Source organism: Protopterus annectens, chromosome 10.part0 (genome assembly GCF_019279795.1).
Source record: "Protopterus annectens isolate FY-2018-M chromosome 10.part0, PAN1.0, whole genome shotgun sequence".
Taxonomy (NCBI): domain Eukaryota; kingdom Metazoa; phylum Chordata; order Ceratodontiformes; family Protopteridae; genus Protopterus; species Protopterus annectens.
The window spans coordinates 445,279,988-445,295,556 of NC_056744.1; the positions used below are offsets into that span (position 1 = coordinate 445,279,988).

Consider the following 15,569-nt stretch of genomic DNA (forward strand, 5'->3'; position numbering starts at 1 on the left):
TACAAAACTATTCACAGTTAGCTGAAAACACTCTCGCTGCATGGAAAATTCCTTAACGCCACAACAGACCCTACTCTCCAAGGAGGTGCAGGATGTCATTTTGGAGGCCAGAAGGCCATCTACTAGAAAAGCTTACTCCGCAAAATGGAAGCGGTTTTGCTCTTGGAATGAGAAAAAAGGCCAGGACCCTAGAAAACTGAACTTGCCTCAGGTATTACAGTATCTAGCTGAGCTGCTGAACAGTGGACTTTCATTTTCTTCCATAAAAATCCATGCCTCAGCCATTTCCGCAGAATTCAACACGGATCCTCCTTTATTTTCTCACCCACTCTTACGACAGTTCCTCAGAGGGGCTAAGAATATAAGACCACCAAGGAAACAACCAATACCAGCCTGGGATCTTAATTACATACTAGAAAAATTAACATTGCCTCCTTTTGAACCAGCTGCCTCAACAGATTTGCAATATTTGTCCTGGAAAACAGCCTTCCTTCTGGCTATCACTTCAGCTCATAGGGTTTCTGAACTACAGGCCCTCATGGCGGTGCAGCCCTTTCTTATCTTCCATCAGGACAGGGTTTCCCTTCGTACCAACCCGTCATTTATGCCTAAAGTGGTATCCAGGGTAGCTTTAAATCAAGCCATGCACCTACCTACCTTTTACCCCAATCCTCAAAACAAAGGGGAAAGGCTGCTACACTCTTTAGACATCCATAGGCAGCTACGTTATTATTTGGACAGAACAAAGTCCTTCAGGAAATCAGAACAACTCTTTGTGTCCTATGCTGTAGGCGCTCAAGGGAAGCCAGTTACCAAGCAGACTATTTCAAAGTGGATAGGCCACTGCATACGGTTTTGTTATTCCTATCATGGGAAATCTGTTCCTACAGGCATCAGATCACACTCCACCAGGGCCACAGCTACCTCTACAGCCTTCCTCAGAGGAGTTCCTACCAAAGATATTTTGGAGGCAGCCACTTGGAGTTCTGTACATACCTTCACAAAACACTACCACCTGCCTTTATATTCCAAAACTAGAGCAGGCTTTGCCACTGCTGTGTTGCAGGGCATTCTGGCTCAACCCAGTTCCTCCTAGTACCTACCACCCTGTGTGTAGCTTTGGGACTCTACCCATCTGTGATTACTGCAGCTGTATGCACGATGAACATAGTACAGTTTTGTACCTACCATAAATGTAGATGTTCGAGTGCTAATACAGCTGCAGTACAGGTTTCCCTCCCTCCTTCCCCACTTGGTAAAGGCATGGGGCCTAACACCCTCTTCATACAACCTGACTGGGCCATCCTTCTATGGTTTATTTGCTTGCAACTACTGATTTTGGATTATATTGCATTGCATATATATATATATGTAAACATAATTTATGTATTGCCTTCCTTCTGGGGGCTCCTGACATCTGGGGCAAGAAAGACTGAAGAACATGGCGTCGGCTGTGTCTTATATACTCCGGCCTCACTGACGTCAGGAGAGAAAGCGACAACAACCGACGCTGGACCTAGACTTTGGAATTCGGCCGACCGAGGACCCGCCTGACGGCAGAGAACCCATCTGTGATTACTGCAGCTGTATTAGCACTCGAACATCTACATTTATGGTAGGTACAAAACTGTACTTTCTCAAGAGTCTGTTCCGATAGGCCACCCGAGATAAGGTGCTAGGGACGCGGTCCCATCCAGCAAGAATGAAGGCGAGATAGACAACTTAACATTAAGAAGTTATGTACCTACCATAACGTTCCATGTTAGTTGTCTTCTTCTCGCCTTCTTTCTTGCATCCCACCCTCCTTCCCCCAAGCCTGGACAGACCGATAGGAATTCATTTTGTGATCTTCCTCTGGAAGAGTTTCATTCCCACACGTTCTACCACCTCTATTTCCCCTTTTGTTCGGTCTGGGATACCTTACACTCTGGTTTATATAGAGGTGGGTTACCCTTCTCCATGCTATGGAGACTAGAATTGCTTGGGCTAGCTATCAAACGAGATCAGAGTAGTTACCGCCTAGCATTGTGGGATATAGGGGAGCCTCGAGCCGGTGGAATTAGCTCTCGAGCTTTAGTATTGGCCGAGTCGGAGCCGAGGATTGGCTCCGAACCCATCCAGCAAGAAAGAAGGCGAGAAGAAGACAACTAACATGGAACGTTATGGTAGGTATATAACTTCTTATTTTTATTTATTTATTTTTTTTTTTGTGGACTAGTGATTTTTTTTTCCCTGGGAAAAAAAATCACTGTTTCAAGTGTTCGGGATTGTAAGCTTTCACTTACACAGGGTTGATAAATCAGTGTTCGCTTTTTTAAGCGTTCGCTGATTTAATATAGACCCTTGATTTTAAGGTTCCCACTGTTACTGGGGAAATGGCATGCTAATTCTTATGATTAAACCACTAAATTATGCAGGTATGAGCCCTCAGAGTTTACAAAGCAAGTCCTTCAGTGAGGCACAATCTGAAAATCCTGCTTTTGGCTTTACATTTCTTTGTCAACTGATAATATTCCATTTGGAACTTGGTAAGTTCCTGCTAAATATGTATCAAACAGTTTGGTGGGATTAGACAGCAACACTAACTGGTTTGATGCCTATGGCCTCTTTTATTACTTCCCTTTTACTAACTTCAGACAACATCCTTGCCACCCACATTTGGTTTATGCCTTCTTCCTGCTGATACCTTATCAAGTACTTTTTGCCAGGTAGGGACACCCATTTTAAGGATGAAAAGTCCTGTGGACATGTCATGTTTAGGTCACCCCCCAGAAGAAATATCTGAATAGGCAAGTGAGCCATTTATACCAGCTATGGAGCTTTAGCATTATATCCGTGTGGAAGAGGTGTGTATGTAGTGACATTAGCAGGTTGTGCACACGCTACCCTGTTTTCCAGTGTTAGCATGTCCACTTCCTCCATACTGTCAGCAATATTTCAAGTGTAAGCTATCCTGGTCTCTACTTAAAGGTGCATTTTTGAAACACAACTTCATATTTTCCCTCCTGTGGAAGGAGATTGGGCCTCTAGCTGTTCAGTACTTTGTAGCTTGCTGAATCCTCTAGAAGTGTGGTCATTAGGTGAAACAGGATCATCAGTTTCAGAAGGAGATGCATTTTTCCTCCTATATCAGGTTGGCAGGTGACACACAAGATTGGAGTGCCAGATTATGAATGGAGGAATCACTTGAACACCCAATGTGTTTTGCAGGATGGGCTTTTGGGTGGTAGCTAAGCGCTGATGTAACCACAAGTTTTTTTCTTTGGTGTGGGAGAATGAAGAAAAAAATTTGTGTGTGTTATGAGGTAACTCTTGAGAAGAGATAAGGGAAAAATCTGGGGATAATGATCACTTTGGGCTAATTTATGTTCCACATTGTGAAGAGGCAATGGCAGAGGTAACCCAGCTTTGTGACACAGAGGCATGAATCCTTGACTACTTCCCAGTTGACCTGAGTTCAAAGAGCAGCATGGATGTTGGAAGAGCCAGGAAGAGGAGGGTGGAAACATGTGACTTATGGCAGCTCACCCATCCTGTTGGAATTGAGTCATGGTTACCCAGCTAGCTGATTTGCTTCCTTGCAAACAGGGGCTTGTAGTCCACAAAGACCATTGACTGAAGTACTTGCCTCTCCCAAGCCAGTGAAAGTAACCCTTGTAGGCATGTGTGTGTAACCACATACATGTCATGAAAGTGTATAGGGTTAGCAATCAGGTATTCAGTTAGAGACTTGAGCACAAAAAGCCCTGATGGCTTCCAGAGTGACAGCCCCAGAGATTATCTCTCTTTTCACAGGGAACATATGGGTTGGGAAAACCTCTTCCCTTTGAGGAACAAATGGGCCAGTGAATCACTCGAGGGGCAGACAGTTGGCAGACAGCATGGAAATGAAAAAAAAGCACTGACAGAGGCCAGCAGAGTTGGGTACTAGCAGGGCCACATTTGGAGGACTGTGTGTTCATTGTTGAAGACCTTACAGAGCAATAGAGAGATTATTTCCAAAGAAGAGTTGTCATAAGTGCTGAGCAGAAAGAATGGGTGGGTGTAAGAGGGGGTCTGCTTCATTTGACTGAAATTTAATTTGACTGACACTTAATTTGACTGACAAGTATTATTGACAGTCTCCAGAGCACTGTAAGGCAAGTAAATGGAATATGTCCCCTTCCCCACTGTAGTGCGTCCCTGGAGTTAGAATATATAGTTAGGGAGAGTGTGGGGCACAGCCCCCCACAATGGGGGGGGGTGAAGCCCCCCAGTTAATGTCATATTATATTGTTTAGATTTGCTTTAATATTGCTTAGTAAAACACCCCCTTGTGGGGGCTATGCTCCCCACATCCCCCCTAACTATATATTCTAACTCCAGGGTCGCACTACAGTGGGGAAGGGGACATATTCCATTTACTTGCCTTACAGTGCTCTGGAGACTGCCAATAATACTTGACAGTCAAATGAAATTTCAGTCATTTGGTCTCAGTCAAATGGGTGTCAGTCACTTGGAAGTTAGGGCAAATGAAGTAGACCCATAAGAGGACATGTTCAGTAGCCCTGACATGAACACTGAAAAAAAAAAAGATAAAGGGAAAGGAGTGATATTGTGAGTACTGTATATTGTTAGGGGGTAAGTGGGAGAAGCACAGTCAAAGGAGGGTAGCAGGGTTTATAGGTAGCAATTAGAAGAAAGATAATTCAATACTGGGTTTAGAAAATGCTTTTCACTGAAAGGATAATAAGACTTTGGCAGGGTTATAAAAGGGAAAATTAGAGAAAAGGTCAACAGAATGATTAATGAGTACTTGAGACCAACAAAAGGAAGGGCAGAGGAAAGAGAAGCAGCAATAATAGGGGCTGGATTCAGCATTTGGGCATTCCTGGTATATATATATATATATGTGTGTGTGTGTGTGTGTGTGTGTATATATATATATATATATATATATATATATATTTATATATATATATATGTATATATTTATATATATTGTTTTTTCCCCCCACTGGAATGTTATGTGTTTAAAGAAAGGAACATCTGTGAAGTATCTTCCAACCCTGTATTTTATGCTACTGCTGAGGTATGTTGAGAGATGTTGAAATTCTTTTCTTTAATTTTGTAAAGTGGTGGTGGTTGTGGATGCATTCATGAAGCACTGTGCATGTGCATACATGTATCCCTTCAGAGTGCATCTTCTGTAACACTGACCCTACCTAGCAGGTGTCTGGTGTATTTCTTATGTAACTGTCAGTGTTTAAGAAATAAGCTGATCAGGCTTTGTCAATTTTGATTCATTCCTCAACATATGGGCTGGGATCCGACTCGGCTGCTGTTTTACAACTCGTGAATACCACAAGCTCTCAAGCGCTTCCCTTAACCACAAAACCATGGTCCCCTTCATTCTCCAGATCTCATTTCCGCCATTGTGTACAGACTTGGTTACTGCAGCTCTCAGATGTTAGTTTGAGAAGATTATTTATTTCTACTTTATATATTCTTCTGTCCGCAAAAGTTTCTTCTTTATACTCCCTTTATGTAGTAGCAGTAATATTGTCTTTTTCTTGTTACTGTTGGTAACTTTTCATTACCATTATTAATAATCTTTCTCTTACCACTTGTCAGTAATTTCTGTAATGCCATTAATGGTATTCCCTTGCCCCTCTTTCCTGTGAAAATATTTAAAAAAAAAAGTTTATTTCTGTATATCTGTATATCTATTTCTGCTTTAACTTCCTTCCTGTTATTTACTTCTAAAAATGGGGTTGTTTCCACAAATGTTTGTGGTAAAATGACAGATATACCATCAGGGCTTAAAAAATGTAGTAAGTGCTGGCATAAATTTCCGTTATCAGATGCCCATGATCTCTGCATTTATTGTTTGGGTCCTGAGTACTTAAAGTCTTCATGCGCTGTCTGTAAGGCCTTTAACCCTAGAGCATTAATAGACTGGAAAAATAAATTAATTATCAATGGCCTTCTTCCTTGGATTGTTGGTGAATCACTTGCTGGAGCTCAGCCCTCTAAATCTAAGAGAAAGGAAGCCAAGAATAGACTTTCCGAGCAACCCATTTCCTCTCAAACCTCTTCAGATCCAACTTCGGAACCGCTCAGGAAAACTTGAAAATTTTTGGATCCTAACGACAAGCCTTCGGATGTGACTTCTTCAGAAACCAGATCTGTTTCTCCAGATCCAGCTCATCATGAACCTAAACAGTTACCTAGAACTAGGTATACATCTTCTTTGGATCCTGTGTCCTCTTGGCTCAAGTCTCCATTCCTGGAAAGACATCGTCATTCTAGATCACCTTACATAGCCTATTCTTGTTCATCCAGAAGTCTCACAGAAGCCAATGTGGACTAAATGATGAGGAAGTTTCTCTTGACAGAAATTTAGATGGGATTTCTCCCAGTTCCGACCCCCATGAGTCCAGAGACCTTTACTAGGACAACCCCACCAGTTTTGGCTCCTTTTCTGATCCATTCTTTGGTTTTGGAACCCCTGGATCCGAGACTGCCAGCACCATCTGTTTCGGATCCAAAGATGACTTCATCTTTGGATCCGATATCTTCTCTGACTGTTCCGGCTCCAAGTGTATTGGAGCCAGATGACTCTCGGACCCAAAGCTTCATTGTCAGATCTGAGCAGTTGGGGTAGACTTCAAAGTTGCTGGAGCCATCTCTGCCCCTCAGAGCCTTGGCATTTGATAGCTCATTTCCAACTCCTGCCTCTGGTGGGATGTCTTTGGGTCAGAGGGAGACTTTGGTCCAGAAGCATGCCTTCTCAGCCCCAATGGTTTCCTTCTGTGGCATTCTGCCACAGAGGTAGAGAGAGTATTCTCTTCTAGAAGTCAGAAGGCTCCTACCCCCCCCCCCCCACCCCTCAGATCTTCCTTCTGGATCTCAGATGTCTTTGTATTGTGAGTCTCAACATTCTGCTGCACAGGGACAGCCAGCCCAAAGTCTCTGAGCTACCCAGCAGGGAACAATTATTTCTTCCGATACTTCTCCAGAACATCCCACTGAAGAAGTCCCTAGGAAGAGGAAGTGCAAGAGGAGGCCCTTGGGCTCCCTCCAGGAGTCTGTCACAGAGGATACCAATTTGATGAAGGGGTCCCCAAGATTACCACCTGATGAAGTCTCATTCAGAGACATTTTAGAGATCCTTAAACAAAGGGGTGGTTGGTCTACCGATAACCCTTCTCAAGAGGAATCTGTATTCCAGGAGGCATTTAGTACTGGGCCATCAACTTCCTGGGTGACTCCACCCACTGATGAGCTCATTGATTTGATCTCTCAGTGGGAATGGAAGGATCCTAATTCTGTTGAGTCAATCCCCAAAAGACCAGACAGGATCGTGGCACCACCAAAGGGAAGGGAATTCTGGAACAAAAGAGTATCAGTGGATGCTATGGTCATAGCAGCAGCCACCAAGAAAGAACTCACAGAACAGAGTTCCTCTGTTCATCCCCCTAACAGGGAGTCTAGGGCCAGTCAGAGGAAAACAGTAGCTCTGGAAATAAAAAAGCTGTTAGAAAAGAGAGTCATCCAAGAAGACCCGGAACTTACTCAAGATTCTTTTTAGTGCCAAACAATAAAGGGGACTGGAGACCAATTTTGGATCTGAGAATTCTGAACAAATCAGTTCAGCATACTAAGTTGTGGGTGGTCACAGTTCAGTCCATCTTGCCTCAGTGAACTTTGCACTCAGGTCTCTGAATTACTTGGCAAACTTTACCAGATTACGGAGGGATTTGATCAAGAAACTTTCAAAATCTGATCACAAAAATACCAGATTATATCCCTAGTTCACAGGTGCCTCTCCTTTGGTCCATCTTAACCATAGCAAGGAAAGGGGTTACTAAAAATTGAAAATGAAAACTGCTCTACCTTTCACTGAATTTATCTTTTTAGCTAAGGATGTGTGTAAGAAAGAACTGTCAACTTTAAAAATGAAAACACCTAACATTACACATCAAAGTAATTACGGACAAAAGCTAAATGATTTCTTGGAAAAATAGTAATGGCTTTGTTTACTGTTCTAAATTTTGTTGTGGACTTCTGTAAATAGTTTTTTTTTCCTTTCTTTTTTCTGATTATTCAAATCTGTACAATTTTAATTTTTAAAAGTTAATACAATTATTTTGAAAAAAAAACTTTCAAAATCTTTCTCAGGGACCAGTACTTCTGAAGGAGTGCCTTCTATTGCTTCATAGTTGACGACCCGTCAGTCTATTTCAAATTCATCCATGGAACTTATTTCACATGCAGCTGAAGCAGCCTCAAGAGCGGGAGGTTCAGGCATTTCCATCAGGAGGCATGCCTGGATGCGTCTGTGTGCTTCTTTTGATGGACATTAGTTATTCGGTCTCAAGGTGAAAAATGCAGTTTCTAGCTGTGAGCAGGATGGTAAGACCCTGTCTGCAGTGGGCATACATTTTTCGACTCCTCGAACCTTTTCCAGGAATCAACAAGGTGGTCAGAAAATGTGGTTCAGAAAATCCATCCCATGATCCACATGGAGAGAATTCCCCCAGGGGCAGATGAGGGAACTCAAATGAGAGATGCCGCCCACATGGCAGAGGAGGCCCGCAGAACCAGGGGTCCAGAAAATCTTTTCTAAAAGGAAGCCCGATTGCCCACCTCTGGAGGCAGTTGGAGTTCACTTATCCCTGCAGAGTAAGCCTGGCTTAACATTGCAAAAGGTACTTGGGTGCAGGGGATTATTTCCAGAGGTTATATAATTCCCTTTTCTCTAACCCCGTTTTTAAACAAAGTTTCTGATGTTCCAGCCAGTCAGTGGAAAACAGCAGCTCTGGATATAAAAAAGTTGTTAGAAAAGAGAGTCATCCAAGAAGATCTGGAACTTACTCAAGAATCTTTTTAGTGCCAATCAATACAGGGGACTGGAGACCAATTTTGGATCTTAGAATTCTGAACAAATCAGTTCAGCATACTAAGCTGTCGATGGTCACAGTTCAGTCCACCTTGCCCTTTATTCACAAGGGCGACTGGATGTGCTCAATAGATCTCCAGGATGCATACTATGAAATAAAAAAGAACAGATGGTCCAGGAGATATCTATGCTTCTGGCTGGGAGCCAGTCATTACCAATTCAGAGTACTGTCCCTTGGTCTCACCACAGCCCCCAGGGTGTTCACCAAATGCATGGCAATAGTAACAGCTCACTTGAGACTGCAGGGACTCCAGGTGTTTCCATATCTAGACGACTGGCTCATAAATGCTTCAGCCAAGCATCTTCTGATAGCAGCGCAAGACTATGTACTTCACATTTGTTCCAATCTAGATATTGCAATCAGCCACAACAAATCTCAACTTCAGCCATCCCAGACATTAGAATTCACAGGGGCCTTCTTCAACACAACATCAATCATAGCTTCTCTCTCTTGGTCAGGGATCCAAACTATTTGTTTTCAAGTCAAGAGAGTAATTCAGAACTTATTCCTGTCAGCCAAACTGATCTTACAGACCCTGGGATAGATGTCCTCATCAGTTGTTCTAGTTCTGCTAGGAAGATGCCATATGAGAATTCTTCAGTGGACATTAGCAACACAGCGGTCTATTTTACATCAGCCTATGTTCACCAAAATCAGTATGACTCAAGCCTGCAAAAAGTATCTTTGATGGTGGAATCACTCAGATCAAATATTACAAGGTCGTCCATTCATCCTTCCTCAGCCCAAGTCCATAGTGACCACGGAATCTTCCCAGATCGGGTGGGGGGGCATTTCTTGGGGAAGACATTCAAGGCATTTGGTCACCCAAAGAGGCCAACTTGCATATCAGTTTATTGGAAATGAGAACAGTACTCCTGGAGTTGCAGGCATTCCAAGATTCACCCTTCCAGAACTATTGCTATTCAAACAGACAATATTTCTGTACTACGATACATCAATAAATAAGGAGGACCCAGATCTTTCCCCTTGTGGCGAGAAGCTATGAGTGTGTGGCAGTGGTGAATTTCTTCAGATCAATTTCTGGTAGTAACGCACATACCAGTAAATCTAGCATGATAGCAGATAAGTTTAGCAGGTTCATGCTACTACCTCACAAGTGGTCTCTCAGCAAAGAAGTGGAGGAAATGATATTCCACCAATGGGGCCAGCCATGCTGCAACCTATTTGCATCTCCCTTGAACAACTGCACCAGGTTCTTTGCCCTAATTCCCCCTGCCGGGGGAGTCATTGAGAGATGCTGTCCTTCACGATTGGTCTCCAAGTCTCCTCTATGCTTATCTCCCAACTCCCATAATCCCCAGATTCCTACAGAAATCATCCCAATTGAAGAGCAAAGTCATCCTAATTGTCCCTTCCTGGCCTTAACAAATTTGGTTTCCCTTCCTTTGGCCTCATCTAGTTTACCTGCCTTGGATTCTGGATCAAATTCCAGACCTCCTTTCTCACCTGACAGACATGATTCACCTGGACATCTTGGGCCTAAAGTTTCTATAATTCTCTTGCTAGCATGACAAACCAAGCTCTCTTCCCCAGTGTGCCACATTCTTTTGTCATTCCACAAAGCTTCCACTAGAATAATTTACAAGAGCAAGTGGAAAAGATTTGTCCTTTGGGTGCAGCAACAATAAATGGATCCTTTTTCAGCACCAGTACTTAAAGTTCTTGAATCCCTGGGTTGTATTTTTAATGTGGGGGCTAGTTAAGATTCAGTTAGCTGCCATCTCCAGTTTCCATATTGGAGATGAAAATTCTACATTGGCTTCTTCACATCTTGTAAGGTGTTGATAAAAAGAACCTTTCTACTTAAACCACCTTTCAAGGACCCTACCCCACTGTGGGATCTGAATTCAGTGTTTCAGGACAATTTGAACCAGCTGCAAAATGTGAATTGCAATATTTGATTTGGAAAACTATATTTCTTATAGCTATAACATTGGCCAGAATAGTTGTATAACTTCAGGCTTTATCTTCTAAGCTTCCCTTATTTTTCATAAGGATAGGGTGTCCTTAAGAACCAATCCTTCCTTCCTTCCTAAGGTGGTGTCAGGATCAAACATTGATCAAACTATTAACCTCCTTGTATTTTTTCAAACAAAGAATAATGCATTTTGCACTTATTAGATGTTCACAGACAATTATGCTTCTATCTACACAGATTGAAGAAATTTAGGAAATCAGATCAATTATTTGTATCCTTTTCAGAAACCAGACTGGGTCAACCAGTTTCAAAAGTTACCTTATCAAAAATGGGTGACGAATTGCATTTCCTTTGTCTCTAAAATGCTTGGTTTGGTCTTGCCAAAGCCTTTAAGAGGCCATTCAAAGAGGTATGTGGCAACTTCATCAGCTTTTTTTGTGTCTTCCATGGATGATATTTGTGCTGCTGCAACTTGGGCTAATCGTCATATATTTATTACTCATCACAAATTGGATCTGGTCTTGAGGGGAAAAGCAGCCTTCGGCTCAACATTACTCAGGAATATCCTTCCTTAGAGTGCCCACAGGATTCAGGTAGCTGGGGACTCTGACCCATATGTTGAGGAGTGAATGAAAATTGACAACATCAGATAAAGAAATTATGTACACACCTTAACCTTCCATCTGTGTCGCCCATTTTCATTCTTCCTCAACTCCCTTCCCTCTAGCCCCTACCCTGTTTTCTTTTGATGACTTCTGGAAGAGAGGAAGAGTATTATAGGAACCAAAGATCTTCTATTTGAGCTTCAGATAGCGGCTGTGTATATTAAAGCTAAAATTTCATTACGTCATACAATAAAAGGCTGCAAACAAGATGTGGAGAATGAGGGGAACTATGACATTGTGGGTAAGGGAGGAGCTTGAGAGCTTTTAGTATCCACGAGCCATGAAACAGCATCTTAGTCGGATCTGAGGACCGGATCCGAACCCATATGTTGAGGAAGAATGAAAATGGACAATACAGATACAACATTATGATTCTTTTTAGTTTATCCGTTTTGTGCAGGTACTGTCTTCAAAAAGAAATAAAGCAAATGTGTCTTGAGCAGAAGAAAATTAATAGGAAGAGTTTGTGGTTCACTTTGTAAGGCAGACATGTCATCCAAGATGATTGTCTGGTAACTGCATGTGTAAAACTGAGAAAGGAAAAAAATAAGAAAAGTGTTGAGAAAAACAATAGAAACAGTGTAATTTGGGGTCATAAATGTCTAGAAGGGTAACACAGTATATTTTTACAGTGCAAGTTATATGTAGCAGCTTAAATGATCATAAGATAAGAAACAAATTGAAGTGTTAAGCATTAAACATGTTGATTATGCTTAGCATTCATATAAGAAAAATGTGCCTATTAACTGTATTTTATTTATTTGTATAGATAATGGATCTCTTCATTCTCTCTTCATCTTAGACCTAGTTACAATCAACAGTGTACAAATAAATCAACCAGCAGAAATAAACTGGTCACCACATAACTGGCTGGTTGAAGCTTAAATGGAGGTAGACATGGGTTACTTTATCCATAATTTTTGCACAAGACTATACAAAACTGTTTTCAAACAAAATCATTTACATGACGCAGAGGCATTGTTAAAGACCTATGCAGAGATGATGATGCCTCTGTAGATAACTGTCACGTGTCAAATGAAGAAGTGCCATGGACGTGTGTGTGTGTGTGTGTGTGTGTGTGTGTGTGTGTGTGTATGTATGTATGTGTGTGTGTGTATCTATATATATATATATATATATATATATATATATATATATATATATATATATATATATACATATATATATATATATATATATATATATATATATATATATATATGTATATATATATATATATATATATATATGTATATATATATATATATATATATATGTATATATATATATATATATATATATATGTATATATATGTATATATATATATATATATATATCTATATATATATATATATATATATATATATATATATATATATATATATATATATATATATATGTATATATATATATGTATGTGTGTGTGTGTGTTTGTGTGTTTATATATATATATATATATATATTTATTTATATATAAATATATATTTATACACACACACACCCGTGTTTGACCTAGAGTGGATACAGAAGGTTAACTTGAATATTTATAATTAAAAGCCAGTTTTGCCATCCCTTAGATGTGGGCTCATTCCTACCTGATTTGTTATCCTAAAATTTCATATACCCTCTTAACCCATCTTTTTTTTCCTTAGCTGCTTTGCTCGCATAGTCTGTGCTTATTTAGTAGCAGGCTTTTCCAGCTCTGAATCTTTCATGTAGGTAACTGCTTGGGGTACTGCATATTCTTGTCTTATGGATATGTTATGCACAGGTTTTTGGTTGTACATCAGGTACTGTGCACATAGTTTGTATTGATTAGCTTTTGTGAATTTTAGTCTTGCTGTATTAGTCTTTCAGATTTTCTGCCTGCGAATTGTCATGTGTTTATTATGCTGGCATATACTGAATGACTTTTAAAGTGTCTTTCAGGAGTTAAATTCCATAGGTAAATTTGTGTTTAAATAATGGAAGCATGTAAGCCTGGTTAACAACAGGGAGTCTTTTCTAGTAATAAAAAACATTCAAGCCATGAATGTACCTTAAAGTTAAACTTTTGTGTTGATTATTTTTTTTTAATTCATTTTTGAGTGCTTTTACATATTGGATGTTACATGACACTGGGTCCCCTTTCCTCTCTTTGCTAACGCTAGAGATCAGGTTAATTGATGAACCCCTCTTCCCCTCCCCACACTTTATTACATCCACATTGAATCGAATTTTGATTTTATGTACACTGTTTCATCCAGCTGCTTGTTATTGCTTTAGTCTTTTACGTTAACTGTAATATACAACTTTATTTTCTATAAGCCTTTCTTTTAATACATATTTATCTTAGTAGCCCTAATTTCCACTTCTTTTCATTGCTCCTTTTTACATTACTGCTTTTAATCTTGTCATCTTAATTCTTTTTACTCTAGTTTTTTGTAGTGTGTTCATGCATTTTCTTGTGTTTTCCTCAGTCATGTTCATTCTTTTTTAAAGTTATTTCAACTTTCTGTATTTTGCCTTGTCTGTTTTTATTTATTTTATTTATTTGACAAATGTTCACCAAGAAAATCTGACTGGGATAGTATCCCATTTTCAGCAGAGGCCTGGAGAGAAATGCTCTACATTGACATAATATGGTTATAGTTAAATAAAGTTATTACAGCACCGAATAGAAAAAAATGATATATTAACCAAGTCAAAATTCAGCTTCAGTTCTTACAGTGTGAATCTATACATATATAGCATAATTGTTTGGATAGCCATAATAAGATGAAAAAGATAATTGTTGATTGATAAAGAATTCACAAGTTGAGGTTCGTAGAGATGACATTAAATACACATTTGTTGGAACAGAAGTGAACAGATAATTCAACTGTATTAAGTATTCAACTGCGGTACCACCTTTAACATTCTTATAAGAAAAGCACAGTCCGGGTCTGAACTGTCTGCAAACAGCTACAGTTAACTTTGAACCTAACACCACTCTTAAGTATTCAACTGCGGTACCACCTTTAACATTCTTATAAGAAAAGCGCAGTCCGGGTCTGAACTGTCTGCAAACAGCTACAGTTAACTTTGAACCTAACACCACTCTTAAGTATTCAACTGCGGTACCACCTTTAACATTCTTATAAGAAAAGCGCAGTCCGGGTCTGAACTGTCTGCAAACAGCTACAGTTAACTTTGAACCTAACACCACTCTTAAGTATTCAACTGCGGTACCACCTTTAACATTCTTATAAGAAAAGCGCAGTCCGGGTCTGAACTGTCTGCAAACAGCTACAGTTAACTTTGAGTATGTGTCTACCTGTTTGAGCCAATCTTCGTTTTCCCCTGGAGAGCACTGTGCTTTGGCTGTAAGCAGCCCCCCCCCCCACCACACACATCTTCCACTTTCTCTTATTCCCTTCTGTTAGCAAATAGTATCCATAACTGATCAATACTGTGTGTTTGTTAATTTAAACTATGACCACAGTAGCCTACTGATACAAGGTTATCCTGTTTTTCCACCTGAGAAATTAAGAAAAGACCTACAGTTTCAGAGCTGTCCTTGGTCAATTGTGATTGTTTCTTAACACATACTTGTCTTGCTTTGGCTCATTAGCAGCAGTACAAACAACTGCTTGCTCACACCCTTGTTCTCCCCTCCCCTTCCCTGTTTATTACCTTAAGACAATCCCAGAGTTAATAAATATTACCTGTGGCAGCCACCATTTGTAAAACTACAATCCACTCTGCTACAGGCCCCATGAAGGCTCAGTGTCTCTCCAGTAAGTGTTTTACAACTGTAAATGCCTATTTATGTTGAATTGTATTAGACATTTTACAACTGTATATGTGTATGTTGAATTGTGTTAGACATCTAATATGTTTTATGCTTTATTATTGATGTTACTGTGGCATGCTAGCATTTTGTATGCACCAAGTTGTTTCTAGTATAATAGTATGTATGGTCTATTTGCATAGCTGCACCTTGTTCACTAATGTTATTCATGTAATTGTGATGTGTATAGACAGCTCATACTAGTGTC

At 40.2% G+C, this 15,569-nt stretch overlaps 1 protein-coding gene across 1 annotated transcript in view; it reads left to right on the forward strand.

The window, feature by feature from the left end:
- ERI3 (ERI1 exoribonuclease family member 3) overlaps positions 1 to 15,569 on the forward strand; it is a 3,093,638-nt gene that overhangs the window by 1,833,612 nt on the left and 1,244,457 nt on the right. The gene's annotated exons all lie outside the window — the stretch shown is intronic.